At 40.2% G+C, this 12,063-nt stretch overlaps 1 protein-coding gene across 12 annotated transcripts in view; it reads right to left on the bottom strand.

Moving 5' to 3' along the window:
- The window catches only part of MARCHF8 (membrane associated ring-CH-type finger 8), a 112,773-nt gene that overhangs the window by 72,176 nt on the left and 28,534 nt on the right, over nucleotides 1-12,063 (bottom strand). The window contains exon 1 of one of the 12 annotated variants that reach the window (XM_032607478.1): nucleotides 1,641-1,741. The exons of the other annotated variants lie outside the window; for them this stretch is intronic. The gene's annotated coding sequence lies outside the window, so the exon portion shown is untranslated. Of the gene's footprint in view, nucleotides 1-1,640; nucleotides 1,742-12,063 lie in introns of those variants that run through there. 12 annotated transcript variants of the gene reach the window in all.

The raw sequence follows: 12,063 nt of genomic DNA, 5'->3' as shown, positions 1-12,063 counted from the left end.
AGTGGCACATGTATACAATGGAATATTACTCAGCCATAAAAAGAAACGAAATTGAGTTATTTGTAGTGAGGTGGATGGACCTAGAGTCTGTCGTACAGAGTGAAGTAAGTCAGAAAGAAAAAAACAAATACCGTATGCTAACACATAGCTATGGAATCTAGAAACAAAAAATGGCTCTGAAGAACCTAGGGGCAGGAAAGGAATAAAGACGCAGACATAGGGAATGGACTTGAGGACACGGGTAGGGGGATGGGTAAGCTGGGACGAAGTGAGAGAGTAGCACTGACATATATACACTACTAATTGTAAAATAGATAGCTAGTGGGAAGCAGCCACATAGCACAGGGAGATCAGCTGGGTGCTTTTTGACCACCTAGAGGGGTGGGATAGGGAGGGTGGGTGCGAGACGCAAGAGGGAGGAGATATGCGGATACACGTATACATATAGCTGATTCACTTTGTTATACAGCAGCAACTAACACAACAATGTAAAGCAATTATACTCCAATAAAGATGTTTAAAAAAAAGTAAAGATTTTTTCAATGCTCCTATTCTCTTTCCCTCTATAACCAAACTTTCTAAATTATATCTACAATGCTCTTCACTTTCTTGCTTCCACAACTCAGTTCAATGCAATCCAACCTCTGCTCCCCCATTCCACAAACTGTTCTTGGCCTTTCTCATTTACTGATCAAACTTAGGAGAAGAGCTCCAAATGAAAAAAGCATAGTAATACATACATACATACATAAACACATACATACAAAAAGAAAAAAACGTAGGGAAGATAAAGATAACTGTCTAAAGTTTAAAAAAATCCTTTTAAACAAGTCAATCAACATCCTCTTAGATGTACAGCCAGAAAATTAATTTCCCATGCACCCTTCTAAACAAAATTCTTGGAAGATGTACTCTATCAAAATAAAGGACTAAATCAAGGAAGAGAAAAACACAGAATACACAAAACCGTCATTATAACTTAGGAGAAGCACAAAGTGCAAGTTCCAGGATTGTACCTGCACAGCAGGCCTAAAGACTACTGGTACAAAGTGGAGCAGACATATGGAACACTTCCAGGGGCAGGTCTCCAGAACACAAGAAGTCTCAACAGGGAAGATGGAGTGACAGATAATATCATGGACACCTTAGAAGAATTAAGGATAAGTATAATAATGATCATACAAGTAAAAACATAAAGTAACAACAACAAAACTATAGTAGAAAGAAAATGTAATCATTTGTATCTAAAATGAACAATATTTCAATACTGATAATGGTGTAAACATTTTAACGATATAAACAACTTCGTGGAAACAACTTTGTGACATAACCAAATCTGAAGGATGGAGAGAAGAGAGATGGGGTATAAAAGGAAGTCAAGAAATAATGTCTAATATTTGTAAGTCAAGAAATAGTATAAGCATATTATCTGAAAACATGGAGGCAACAATCAGAAGATACAAATATGGCATATACGTAGCTGCCTCTGTGGAACAGGACAAGGGCTGTGAAGGAGTGGAGCAAAGGACTACTGGTTTTCATTACAGGACTTTGGGTACTACCATCTCCTAACCACAGTTCTAAAATTCAGAAAAATACCAAAACAAAGCAAAACAAAACCCTAACTTTTCTTTACTTACATTTAACATTAAGATCTAATCTTAGGGCTTCCCTGGTGGCGCAGTGTTTGGGAGTCCGCCTGCCAATGCAGGGGACACAGGTTCTTGCCCCGGTCCAGGAAGATCCCACATGCCGCGGAGCGGCTAGGTCTGTGAGCCAGGGCCGCTGAGCCTGCACTCCGCAAGGGGAGAGGCCACAGCAGTGGGAGGCCCGCGTACCGAAAAAAAAAAAAAAGATCTAATCTTATATAAACTCTCTGGGGGCCAAAACCTGACCTGAACTGACAGGAAGCTATTTATAGTCTCTACTTATGCAACTCAGTATAAATATTATGCTTCAATGAAGAAATATGAATGTGTTTTACAGGTATAACCCCAAGAAGAGTACTCACTAATAAATACTATATATAGACTTTCTAAAATCTGAAAATTTCTGAAGTCTAAAATATTTCTGACCTAAGAATTTTAGATGAGAGAGTTTGGGCCTCCATTTCACTTTTCAAAAAGCTATGTGCATTTATTACTTTTTTCATTTTGAAAATATTCAGAAGAAATAAATGGAGAGAAAGTATAAAGAGAAAACAGGCAGGAAACTCATGTGACCTTAAATGGAGCAATACCTGTACCACATATTTTCCAAATGTGGCATTATACCTGGGTCACTATTTAGGTGCTGAATAAGGAAATTCCCTCTCTCATCGAAAATTTTAAAGAGGAAAAAGAATCAGAGAAAACTTCATTTGATTCATCATTCAACTCCTGGGATAACCGCATCTATCCTGCTTTCCTAGAGCAAGACAGAGCTCTTCTTCCATACCCTCGAGCTCTTCTACACTCACCTTCAACATTTCTTTACCTCCCACGCACGTTTCATCTCACTGCAATCTGGCTTCAGTATAGTAAGGTTAACAGCACTCTCCATGGCTGTTAAGCCTAAAGGACATTTTCTGGGCCCATGTAATTTGACTTGAAATATTTACTCATTCGCACAACAGTAAATATTAGGATTCCTCAAAGCTCCAGTTTACCCTCTCCTCTTCTCATTCTGTGTTCCCTTTTCCTGAGTTATCTAATCCACATCTTTGGCTTCAGTGACCACCTTTGCGCATTTTTACTCAAAAAGAAAATACTGATAAATCAGACTTGATCAAATTTAAGACTTTTGTGCTTTTAAAAGGCACCATTAAGAAAACTGAAAAGATGGACTGGGGAAAAAAACGTGACAATCATCTGTCTGATAAAAGACTTGTATCCATAATATCTAAAGAACTCCTACAACTCAAGAAGACAACCCAATTTAAAGATGGGCAAGGGCTTCCCTGGTGGGGCAGTGGTTCAGAGTCCACCCGCCGATACAGGGGACGCGGATTCATGCCCCGGTCCGGGAAGATCCCACATGCCGCGGAGCAGCTGGGCCCGTGAGCCATGGCCGCGGAGCCTGCGCGTCCGGAGCCTGTGCTCCGCAACAGGAGAGGCCACAGAAGTGAGAGGCCCGCATACCGCAAAAAAAAAAAAAAAGATGGGCAAAAGTTTTTAATAGCCATTTCACCAAAGAGGATAAATGAATAGCTAGTAAGCTCATGAAATGATCTGCAAATTAAAACCACAATGAGATAATACTATATCCCCCCTAGAAGAGCTATAATCAAAGAGACAGTCAATATCAACTATAGGATGTAGAGAAACTGGAGCCCTCATATACTGCCCTTGAGAATGTGAAGTGGTATAGAAACCTTGGAAAACAGTTTGGCAGTTTCTTAATAAGTCAAGCATAAACTTATCATACAACCCAGCAATTCCACTCCTGGGAACTGACTCAAGAGACATAAAGACATATGTCCTCTGTGGACGTATTGTATATGAATGTTCACAGTAGCATTATTCATAACAGCCAAAAACTGGAAACGTTCCAAATGTCCATCAATATATAGACAAAATGTGGCATCTCCATACAATGGAATACTACTTAGCAATTAAAAAGAACAAACCAATGATAAATGTTACAACATGGATGAACTTCAAAAACATTATGTAAAGTGAAAGGAGTCAGACACAAAAGACTACAAACTGTATGATTCTATTTTCATGATGTTTCTTGAAAAGGCAAATTCATAGGGACAGAAAGCAGATCAGTGGGTTAGGGCAGGAATAGGCATCAACTGCAAACATGCACGAGGGAACTTCTGGGGGCAATCAAATGGATGCACAACTCTAAATTTACTAACCTCACTGAGGGTGTACTTACAATGAGTGAATTATACTGCATCTAAGTTATTCCTCAAGATGCTCATCTTATACAGCCTAAGAGGCCCTATGTGGTTTGACCCCTATTTATCTGTCCAACCCCATTTTGTACTACCCTCTCCCACTACAGTCTAGCAACAGTGGCCTTCTTTCAGTCTCCTAAGACTTTGCAGCTCCTTCTACCACAGGGCCTTCATGTATGCTGTTCCCTACCTACAATGCTCTTCCTGCCCCTCATGATCTAACTAACATCTGACCATCCTCAGGAAATCCCACATTTATTGGTCTTTACAGCATCAATGAAGAACCTCTACTTCATTAGCAATTATCACAATTGGAATTTTACACTTATTGAATTCTTTAATTAATGACGTTCTCATTAATTAAATTAATTCTTTAATTAATGACGTTTAGGCTGTAAGCTCCCTAAAGGCAGAGATCCTATCTCATTTTGCTCACCCTGTATCAGCACTCTCTAGCCCAATGCAATCACATAAAATCCATTCAGTAAATACTGACTGAACCAATCTTTCTCAGACAGGAGCCAGAACTAGCTGGGAATTTCACTTGTAACTCAAACTATAACCAATACTGTTCACTGTCTCAAATGCTGATTAAGTAGCATAGTGGAAATTTAGACAACACAAACAAAAATTCGGTATTTTTCATCCCTTTACAATTCATCTCAAATGGGAAGAAACAACTGATCTTTAAATATCTGCAGCAGATTGACCACATCCGACTAAGTCCAAAATTGTAATGGAATTCAAAATGCGATCCAAGTATTTTTAAGAATAATTCTAAAAGGCCACAATTATAAGTTGTTAAGAATTGCTGATAAAAGCTCTTTTAAGACAGAGGAGGGCTTCCCTGGTGGCGCAGTGGTTGAGAGTCCGCCTGCCGATGCAGGGGACACGGGTTCGTGCCCCGGTCCGGGAGGATCCCACATGCCGCGGAGCGGCTGGGCCCGTGGGCCATGGCCGCTGGGCCTGCGCGTCCGGAGCCTGTGCTCCGCAGCGGGAGAGGCCACAACAGTGAGAGGCCCGCGTACTGCAAAAAAAAAAAAAATAAATAAAAGGCTTAAGACAGAGGAAAACTTAAGTTTCATAAGTTACAGATAAGTAACTTCAATCTTTGAGTCAAAAATCCAATGAAGAAAAAAACATCCAATGAAGAACAAGTAGCAAGTTAATAAGGACATATCTACAGAGTCAAAGAAGGGCATAAAACATGCTATCACACTAACGGTATCACCTCATAGCCTTTTCCCTTCACTCAACCAGGAAAGAAAGCTCTCTCACAAGCAACTCACATCTGGCCACTGTCTTGCCCTCACTAGACCAACAGGTATCAAGGCACAAACCTTAAAGTATCAAACTTACCCTACTCCCACTCTTTACTGAAATTAAGACCAAAATTAAAGTTCAGAGTTCTGAGAATTTTAGGGAAGATGATAGAGTAACACCACAAGGTCTCCATATGCCACCCACTAAAAAAGTCTGAGACAAAGCTTTGTTTGACTTGGTCTATTAACACTATTAGCTTCAAGAGCAATGAGCTTATTAAAAAAATATCAAAATGAATTTAAAAATTTAAATGCAACAGAATAAAGCAGTAACTACCAGAATATGTGTGTGCAATTACCAAAAGTGAAGAAAAAAACCATAAAATACACAAACATATCCCAAAGACTAAACAAATTTACTCAGAAACAGAAAAAAGATTCTGTTAGTTTTAAAATCCCCTAGGATACTTCAGAGTATGACTAGCAGTAATAAAGAGTAACATCAATGTTACATAAAAAATAACAAATAAGCAATGCTGAGGATAACTAGAAAATGAAATCCAAAGTATAAACAGTTTAAAAGTGATAAAGCAAGAGAAACAAACTGAGAAGTACAGAAATACCATCTTTGAATAATAATGCTGGAGGAAAAACACAACAGATGAAAGCATCTGAAAATTGTAAGTGTTTCACATGCATTATCTCATTTGATTCTCACAGCAGTACCAGAGGGTAGAGGAACTGTCTTATCTCCAATTCACACATGGCTTAGAGAAGTTAAGCAACTTGCCTAAGGTTTCTTAGCCATATTTCACTAAATATATAGTAGCCTGTGGTGACTTACAAGGTGAATCTAAAATATGTAGGTTTTTTCTTTGTCATTTCACTGTAGCACAGCTGTTGGAAAGAAAAAGATAAATCCTGGTGTGTTGCTTGCTGGCTTTGTTATGGTAAAGATTTATTATGATCACCATGGATACAAACAATAACACGAAATCCGCATTTGAAGTATTAAATAGTAACATGCTTTCTGCTGCAATTTTGTCTACATGGAGGGACATTTGACCAAATGGGTATACATGCTAAAAATTTGACAAAAATAATAATTTTAGATATTTCAATGCAGTAAGATGTGCCTGAAATAGCTCGGTCCAACTTATACCAAATATTTAACTTTATCATTTCGAGTTGACTTGCAAATTTATATCACAAGCCACAGAAAAATATTGCATTTTAAAATTATAGTCCATATTCTTAAACTATTATATGTTATAAATTACATATATAATAACATAACCTTAAACTATTGTAACTATATAAAACTAAAGCTCTGTCTTTAAACTACTCCAGTAGATTATTCAAGGTAATTTTCTAACCTGCAACCTCAAAGGCTGGAGCCAAGAAGAGAGACAGAGTGGACTCCAGGTATGTCCAGCAATGCTGCCCAGTGGGAGAATGGGCCACTAAGGAAAACTGAGGGAGCCTGGTGCTGGAAGTCCCAAGCCAAATGTAAGTGCTTGGCCAGGAGAGAGGAGAGTGCTGCAGACTGAAGGCTGCTGTGTGCAATTGAGAATCTCAAGGAGCAGAGTAAGAGAGGAGCAGGCCAAGGCTGAGAGCCAGTGAGTGAGAAGATAACGTGGGGCAGGTGGGACTCAGCTCCAGACAGTGTGTGTCATCTGTGACTTCTCCAGTGGCTCAGGGAGACCTCAGCAGAACCACTCCACTATGTGTGTGAATTAGGTGAACCAGGGATGATTACAAGGAAAAGGGCCTATGATGTCTTAATCTTCCAGAAAATTCTGAACCTGAAGAAAGTGAAGGAGGAATACCCATGGGCATTTTTCAGGACAAATACAAGAATACTGAAAACACTAGTAGTTAACAAAAGGAAAAGAGGAGATTTGTTGGGGTTCTTTCAGCATTTCACTTCTGAGAAAGGGAAGTGCGAGTCTCATGGACCTAAGAGATGGAAAATACCTTCAATGAAGTACAGAACTAGTCTACTTCCTCCAGTTCCTCCACGTGCCCTTTAATGCTTGTCTTGCAGAGAAAAATCTGATCTTTACAGATGAGGAAAGGGGGATGGAGGAAAAGTCAAGGCTGCAGCAGCCCAGACTCCCCTTCTGGACATTCACCACACCGTAATGGAGTGACCTGCTTACATTTTTGCCTCCTTCACTGGACTGTGGGATCCTTGAGGGTTCAGTAATGAAGCCAGAATTAGAATTACAGGGATAAATCCCTGCCATTAGTCACAGGATGTTTCTGTTTGCCACTGCTGGGTAACAAACTATCCCAAACTTTGCTGCTTAAGCAGCAACAATTTCCTATTTCTCACAGTTCCATGGGTTGACTGGGCAGCTCTTCTGCTGCTCTTACCTGACTTACTCGTGCTGCTGCACTGGGCCCAGGTCAACTGGGGACTGGGCTCGGTGAGGAAGGCTGGGCCTCCCTTTCCACGTGGCCTTCCTCACAGCCTTCTTCACATAATGGAAGCAGCATACCAAGAGAGCTGGCCCACTATGCCCCACTAGCCAGTTCAAGCCACATGGCAAAGCCCAGTACCGAGGGTATGGAAACAGACTCTACCATTTGATGGGAGAAACAAGCAGACCCACATTGCAAAGGGGCAGAGGCATGGGGAGGTGGTTCACTGGGGGCTACTATGTACCAATTTACCACAAATTGTTTTTGCTATTTTTCTCTCTGATAATAATTATTTTTATTGGTAGAATTTTTTATTATAAAGTGTTTTTACACCTATTACAACTAAAAATAATGTTCTCTTTTTAAATACATTTATTTATTATCTTTTTATTTATTTTTGGCTGCATTGGGTCTTCATTGCTGCACGCGGGCTTTCTCTAGTCGCAGTCAGCAGGGGCTACTCTTCGTTGCGGTGTGCGGGCTTCTCACTGCGGTGGCTTCTCTTGTTGCAGAGCACAGGCTCTGGGCGCGTGGGCTTCAGTAGTTGTGGCACATAGGCTCAGTAGTTGTGGCTCGCGGGCTCTAGAGCGCAGGCTCAGTAGTTGTGGCACACGGGCTTAGTCGCTCCGTGGCATGTGAGACCTTCCTAGACCAGGGCTCGAACTTGTGTCTCCTGCACTGGCAGGCGGATTCTCAACCACTGCGCCACCAGGGAAGTCCCAATTATGTTGTTTAATTTGAAATGTGGAGGGAAAAGTTACTGGGCTATATTTCTACTTCAAAATAATGGATCCAAAAATATTTCAAGGCTTAAAGACTAGAATTACTACTGGCAGCAACTCACATCATTTGAAGATCTCATGTTTCTTCACAAACATATGAAACATATAGATCTTTTGAAGCAAATTCATTAAACTGATAGAAGAAAGAATTCTGACCATATTTTATAACAGAAAAACCTAAGGCAGCTATATTTTATTTGAAATGTTTCCTGCAAGAATTCTCATCACATCACACTATGTAACGTAGCACACAATGCCCTGCACCAGCCAGCTGTCATCCCAGGCTGGAGCAAGCATCTTCTCTACTTAACGCAGTAAAGTAGAGAAACCAGAGAGGGGCTTGTCTCACCATCCAAGAAGTATCTGTCCAGCCAGGACAAATCTTCCCGAAGACCCCTGCCCATGTCACGGTCAACTCCACCCTTGTTCATTCTGATCCACCCCCTCTTGGGATGCTGTTCACACTCTGCACACCAGGGCAAAAACTCCCTGGCCTTCAGAGCACATCTCAAAGCTTATCTCCTCTGTGAGCAAAGAAACACCAAAACAAGCTCCCCCACCCCTACCTTACCACCCACAACACATACCCAATATTCTTTACAGTTTGACATTTAATTATACACAAAACGGTCCTTCAGTATATGTGTTGGCTAATTTTATGTGTCAACTTGAATAGGCCACAGTACCCAGATATTTGGTCAAACATTATTCTAGAGGTTTCTGTGAAGGTATATTTTTAGATATGATTAACAATTAAATCAGCAGACTTTGTGTAAAGGAGATTACCCTCCATAATGTGGGTAGGCCTCATCTAATCATCTGAAGGCCTTAACAAAACAAACAAAAAAACAACAAAAAAAACCTTGACCTCCCCTGGAAGAAGAGGGTGTCTGCCAGCAGACCTGTGGTCTCAAACTCCAGATTCAACTCTTCTCTGGGTCCCCAGCCTGCCAGCCTACCCTGCAGGTTTTGGACTTGGCAGCCTCTACAATTGCATGAGCCAACTTCTTAAAATCAATCAATAAAAATCTCTCTCTATCCATCTGCCTATGTATATACTATTGCTTCTGTTTCTTTGGAGAACCCTAACACAAAATACTATCTAGTTATAGACTATTCCCTACAGTGTATAAAGCTTGGCCTACTTAAAAGGCTGAATTCTCTCTGGACCATTACATATTTTTTTAGCATTCCTTATAGTGGTCTGGATTATAATATATTTCTTTAGTATTCCCTACAATGTTCTGTATAGAGCAGGGGTGAAATACTTCTAAAATGTTAACTGGTGGGTTTTTTTATATATAATTAATTTATTAATTAATTTATTTATTTTTGGTTGCAATGGGTCTTCGATGCTGCACGCGGGCCTTCTCCAGTTGCAGCGAGCGGGGGCTACTCTTCGCTGCGGTGGCTTCTCTTGTTGCAGAGCACAGGCCCTAGGCGCACAGGCTTCAGTAGTTGTGGCACGTGGGCTCAGTAGTTGTGGCTCGTGGGCTCAGTAGTTGTGGCTCACGGGCTCTAGAGCACAGGCTCAGTAGTTGTGGCGCACAGGCTTAGCTGCTCCGCAGCATGTGGGATCTTCCGGGACCAGGGATCGAATCTGTGTCCCCTGCAATGGCAGGCAGATTCTTAACCACTGCGCCACCAGGGAAGCCCTAACTGGTGTTTCTTTATGACTAAACCTTGAATCCTTCCAGTTTCCTAACCTTTCGGCCCCAATTACTGTGATTTGCATGGTAATGCATAACAACCCATAAGTTGAAAAAAGAAAGCAACATTGGCCCCAGAGGAAAATGGTCCCAGAGCCAAGTCTGCAGAACAAGGCAGAATCAGAAAGTCTAGCTTTGATCCTTGCCCCCTCCGGTCTATGCCTCTCTCTCCCACACTCCATTTAAAATATATAAGCAGTGTGCGTGCACGAATGCACACATGTACACATTTGTTTCTGCCTCCCAACACCGTCTTAGATGAATGGCAGCACACTGTATACAATTTTCTTTCTTTGCTTTTTACTCTTCCTGTTGCTTCCTGGAGATCATTCACCCCAAGTATATAGAGACATTCTTTATGCCTTTTTGCAGCTATATCATATTCCACTGTGTGAATGTGCTGTAGTTTATTCAACCAGTCCCATATTAATAGACATTTTGGTTGTCTTTAGTCTCTTGTTATTACAGATAGTACTGTATCTAATACCTGGTATGTATGTTTGTTTGTTTTTTTTAATTTTGCCACCCTATGGGGGATTTCAATTTTAAGTAGAATAACTTGCATTCAGGAAGCATTCAGATGCAAAATTACTGCTGCTGATGGATTATTCTGCTAGTAGTGGGGAATTCAGGAGACCAGTCTTTTGACCAAAGTTTGGAGTCTTTTCTTTGAGTATGGGTCCACTGATTGGAGTTCTAGATCATTGTTCTTGTATTAGCTGTATCCATACAGTAACTTCTGTATTTTCCAGTTTCAATTTCTTTAAAGTAGATTGAGACTTCGGAAACTTTTGAAGCAATCCGAGCACAGAATTATAGTCTTTTAGAGTGTTTTTTCCTGGTCTTTTGTAATTGTTTTACTTATAACCAATCTGTCAAAAAATTTTAAGGAAAATAATATGCCTTTATGGATAATTTCCAAAGTATTTAACTTATTTTTTATGGAAATAGTAACTTCTTATTTTTGCAGCCACATCTTCGCTCATTTGTGATTAGTTTACATAGTGTTAAATTCAATTATACAATTGCAATAACAAGTACAGCCAACATAAACAGGTTTGGGTATGTTAAAAGAAAAATTTCCACAGACAATTTACTGATCTATTAGGCTTTCATTTCAATGATTCACAAATTGGGCAGCACCCCGTCTAGCAGAAAGGAGCTCCGGTGAACTAAGCGAGAGATTTTTATAAACCAAAGTGAGCAGGAACAAGGAAGCTATACTGGGCATTTGCTGATTGGTTAAAGCAGGTTACTTCCCTTATGTGGAGCAAAGGGAAGCCTTGGAGCCAGGTAAGGTAACTTGTGTTGAGCAGGCAATGCTGATTGGTTGACCTAGGCCTTCCTTTTCTGGGAGAGTCAAGTGCAGAAATTTAGTGAAGTTTTGGTTTCCTGACATGGGGTTTAGAATGAGCGACTCCATCTTGGGCCTAATCTGGTTACTTCAGCAGGTATAAACAGATTTTTTATATGCTCATAACTCAGCTGGTGGGAGCAGACACGTACATACTGCTGAGAGTAGCTTACTAAATGTGACCATTCTGTATGTTCTGAGCATTAGCTAATATATTTTAGGAAGGGAATGGATAGCATCAATCCACTTCTAAAATTTCCTGTTTCCCTGTAGGGGCCTGGTATTTATAGGTGCTCAGAAAACATTAGATGAGCTATTTCAGTGTCTGCGGGTCATGCTGGCTTTCTTATCCCTATGAAAATAGATGCCTGTCCATTTCTTTGGTTCAGATATGTTATGTGTCTTCTCAAAGAGAAGGGATTTATAATGAGGTAAAAATCTCTGAGAAGCGATAGTTAACTTTAAAAACAAATAACTGTTTCCTGATTTACACTTATATCACTTTTAAATTAGGTCTTGGGTTACTATTTTGATGACTGACTGAAACATGTTTTTCTAACTATAGTTTTTGTCACTGGAAAGTGCTATCTAGAGGAAGAAAACTAAAAAGAATAGGTTTCAGGATCACAGAACAAACAGTAAA

The sequence above is a fragment of the Phocoena sinus genome, chromosome 16 (genome assembly GCF_008692025.1).
Source record: "Phocoena sinus isolate mPhoSin1 chromosome 16, mPhoSin1.pri, whole genome shotgun sequence".
Taxonomy (NCBI): Eukaryota; Metazoa; Chordata; class Mammalia; order Artiodactyla; family Phocoenidae; genus Phocoena; species Phocoena sinus.
This window is presented reverse-complemented; position numbering and strand designations above follow the sequence as displayed.